The sequence below is a fragment of the Leptodactylus fuscus genome, chromosome 5, assembly GCF_031893055.1.
Source record: "Leptodactylus fuscus isolate aLepFus1 chromosome 5, aLepFus1.hap2, whole genome shotgun sequence".
NCBI classification, from domain to species: domain Eukaryota; kingdom Metazoa; phylum Chordata; class Amphibia; order Anura; family Leptodactylidae; genus Leptodactylus; species Leptodactylus fuscus.
In genome coordinates this window covers 29,290,196-29,294,509 of record NC_134269.1, presented here as the reverse complement: position 1 = coordinate 29,294,509, position 4,314 = coordinate 29,290,196, and positions in this window count along the sequence as shown.

Genomic DNA, 4,314 nt, shown 5'->3' with positions numbered 1-4,314 from the left:
ACATTTGTTTAAAGTATGTGTCTTGTATACTGTGTGAGTATTGTGTGCTTGTATACAGGTATGTGTGAGTATATACAGTATGCTATAATAGTGTGTATGGGTGTATATATGTGAGTATATATAGTATTCATACATTCATAGAAGTATATATATGATATATATGGTATATGAATGTATATAAATGTATATGTGTGAGTATATATGCTATAATAATACAAAAATAGAAAAAGATATAAAGTAGCTCACCCTTGTAGTCGTTCAAATGATGATTGTTGGTGCACGACCCTATTCTCCTTGACTCATTGGAGTAAATAAATGGAAGTATAATCTTGTCAAACCGAAGGTTCGATATAAGGGTCCGCGACTCACAGCTTGTAAAAACTTTTCTTTTTATTTCATCCTTTTAAAATTTCTGTTTGCCACCATAGGCTGGAGTATACATTTAAACACAAAAAAACATAGTGTAGACAAGGTAGACACTGGACATGGTGAGTTAAAAACCGCTAGAAAACTGACGCGTTTCGGGACTATTGAGGCGTCCCTTACTCATAGTGAAACTAGCCTATGTGTGAGTATATATGCTATAATAATGTATATGCGAAAGTATATATAGTATATGTATAAGGCCTGGTTCACATCTGCGTTTGGTAATTCGTTCGGGGAGTCCGCATGGGGACCCCCCCCCCCCAAATGGATTACCAAAAGCATTAGCAAGCGGCGTGCAGTGATAGCACACCAACCCCATAGACTATAATGGGGTCCGTGTGGTGTCTGCACTAATCATGCGTAGAGGAAAGTAGATCGTGAAGTACTTTTCTGTCCGCATGTTCTCTGCAGACACTGCACAGAAAGCACACGGATCCCATTATAGTCTATGGGGTCCATGTGCTTTCACTGCACAACGCTTGCTAATGCGTTCGGTAGTCTGTATGGGGGGGGGCCCATATGGACTCCCCGAATGGATTACCGAATGAAGATGTGAACCAGGCCGGGGCGTGTAGGTATGAAGTGTGTGCAGTCCCATCCACACAATGCAGTAAAATACACACAGTGGACACATTGCAATTTCTAAAACTGTTGTGGTTTTGTTAATCGCAGCATGTCACTTATACCTACAAACACACCGGCAGTGTCCCTATAGATATAAAGGAAGCAGAAAGTCCTCAGAGGAAACCTCTGTGGAGTTTCTGCAATAAACTGTGTGGGAAAAAATCATGTGTTGCTGCTGGGGTTTTTCCTGCAGCGTTTTTTTTTACTGTGGGATGCTACATGGGGCCTTAGCCTTAGGGTCCATTCACACAGAGGAAAATGGCGCTGAATTTGGTGCTGAATTTCAGCGCTGAAAAAAGCCTTCCATTAACTTCAATGCCTTTTTCTGTTAGCAGGCCACTGTATGATGGGGAGCAGTGAAGAGCCCACTGTATGATGGGGAGCAGTGAAGAGGCCACTGTATGATGGGGAGCAGTGAAGAGGCCACTGTATGATGGGGGGCAGTGAACAGGCCACTGTATGATGGGGAGCAGTGAAGAGGCCACTGTATGATGGGGGGCAGTGAAGAGGCCACTGTATGATGGGGAGCAGTGAAGAGGCCATACAAGATTTGGCCATACAAGATTTAAAATAGGTTGTCTATAAACAGGAGTTATCACTGTAGCAGCCACCAGAGAGGTTTAAAAAGTAAAAAGTATACTGACCAGTCCCCAGCACCCCGTTGTCCCCTGCTTGTGTCTGTTCAGTCTCATGGCGGCAACTCATTTCTGGAAATCCTGTACCTAATTGATCTCAGCGATCACATGACATGCAGGACTCCCAGCAAGGAGGCGCCAGCACTAGACAGAACGGACACTGGCGGCGGACAACGGAGACAGGTGAGTATGCTTTTTTATTTATTTTTTATTTTACACTTCCCGCCTGGCACATGAGTTGCTCCAATTCCTGGACAACTATTTTAAAGGATTTATCTATATTTCTAATATTGATGGCCTGTCCTTAGGATAGACCATCAATATTACATCTGTGATGATACAACAGCCAGGACCTCTGCAGATCAGTTGTTCCAGGACAGAGCAGCTACAGGTAATGGTAAGATTTCTAGGAGCCACGCTGTTCACTTGCCATACAAGGTGTAGCAGTAGGTTTAGGTAGTGCAGTGGTGCCCATGGTATAGTGCGTGAGCAGCATGGCTCCGGACATGTTACTACATTTAGCTATCGTGTCTCTGTACCGCTGATCTGCAGGGTCCTGGGCTCCTAGAAACAATTCTACTGGTGAGCCCCTAGACACCCCAGTCCGACCCTGTTGGGGGGGGTCCTATAGTATACAGATTCCTAATAATGGCTTCTACCTAGGTGTGCCGTATCATCTACAGGTCACATAAAGTAAATTATACACCCGCCTTCCTCCTTATTCCTCCGCATCATTTAACCCTTTCATGGCCATATTATCCATGCACCCCGTGTGCTCTGTGGCTCACATACATCCATGCTATTAAACCTGCTTTTTTCCGCTGTGCCGGTCAGTCAATTCCTATTACTTGGCCAGAAGTTTGAGAGGACGCAGAGCTGCGACTCCTGATGTCTGGTGCAAATTCCTCATCTGCTACAGAATTTTTCTCCTAACCTCCTGAGCCCTTCACTTCCTTCTCATGTCAGATGTCTATATTTATGCTGCACACCCCACCGAAGTCCCATTACTCTTCTAAAAAGCAGCAGTGGGGGTTCGGATATTGTACAGAATAGGAGTCATACGCTGTAGAATGGATTATACATTCAGCTGAGCCTCCGTCTATAACTATAAGACATATATACATGTAGTGTCGGTATGTGCAATAGGTATATATTGCATTATGTAAGTATTGTTTTAGACCTGTCAAACACCACAAAAGATTATAACTAGAGATGAGCAAACACTGTTCGGATCAGCCGTTCCGAACAGCACGCTCCCATAGAAATGAATGGAAGCACCTGGCACGGCGACCGGCCGCTGGCAAAGTGTACGTGCCAGGTGCTTCCATTCATTTCTATGGGAGCGTGCTGTTCGGAACGGCTGATCCGAACAGTGTTCGCTCATCTCTAATTAAGACTACTTGTTAGCTTTTGGTCACCCAAGAGACGCAGGAAAATCACAATATTATAACCTGATACAACTTTAAAGAAGTCATCCAGGAGTAGAAAAACATGGCTGCTTTCTTCCATAAAAACCGCTTGTCTACTGGTTGTGTCTGGTATTGCAACTCAGCTCCATTAAAGGGGTTGTCCAGGATTTAAGTTTTATGGCCTATCCTTAGTACAGGCCATAAATATCTGGTGGGTGTGGGGCCCAACAGCCAGCCCTGTTATGAATCAGATGTATAGGGGGCCACTTCTGATGCTTCAGGGCCCGGAAGCAGATAGCTTGTAGTCGGGCACCCGCACTGCAGCTCAGCTTCCACTTAAGTCAATGGGAACTGAGCTGTAGTAAGGGCGGGTTCACATCTGCGCCCGGGTATCCGTTTTGCAGGTTTCCGTTTCCTGCCTGAAACTGGACAGGAGACGGAAACCTGCAGTCATTTTTCAAACCCACTCATTTGAATGGTTTGGTTTGGAAAGTGTCCGGCCGTGAGCGCCTGTGAGCGTTTTGTGCTCTCCATGGCGAAACCGGACACAAAGTCGGACATGCAGGACTTTGTGTCCGGTTAAAAAAAAACGGTTTTGCCACGGAGAGCTCAAAACGCTCACAGGCACTCATGACCGGACACGGTCTGCCATGTTTCCATCTTCTGTCGGCAGAAGACGGAAACCTGAGGACAGAGACCGAACACTGGTGTGAACCCGCCGTTCCCTGTATTGTAAATAGTACAGATGTCAGAAACGTCCCTATACGTCTCATTCTTGCAGAGGTTGTCGGCCCGCCATCGATCACATATATATGGCCTATATTAAGGACAAACCCTTTAAAGCAAATACGGTTAACAACTAGTAGACAGGTGGGGTGCTGTTTTTGAAGGAAGGCAGCCATGTTTTTCTTTGGACCTCCTTATAACGTTGTAATGTGATTGGATTTTGCAGATTGTTATATGGCCGCAAATCCTGGTTTAATGACCCGAAGTTCCAGTATCAGATTCCTATTGTGTTTGTGTGTAAGTTTGGGTCATTGAACCCACAATTGAGAAGGTATTTGTGACTCACGAATAGCGAAATACATCACTCCAGCACAAAAATACACATATATATTGTCATCCACACTGTAAATAATACAGACATATACAAAGCATACAGTGGTAATAGATCACGGGGGTCCCGCTGTGTGTATAGAATGACATCTACTATTTGGAGG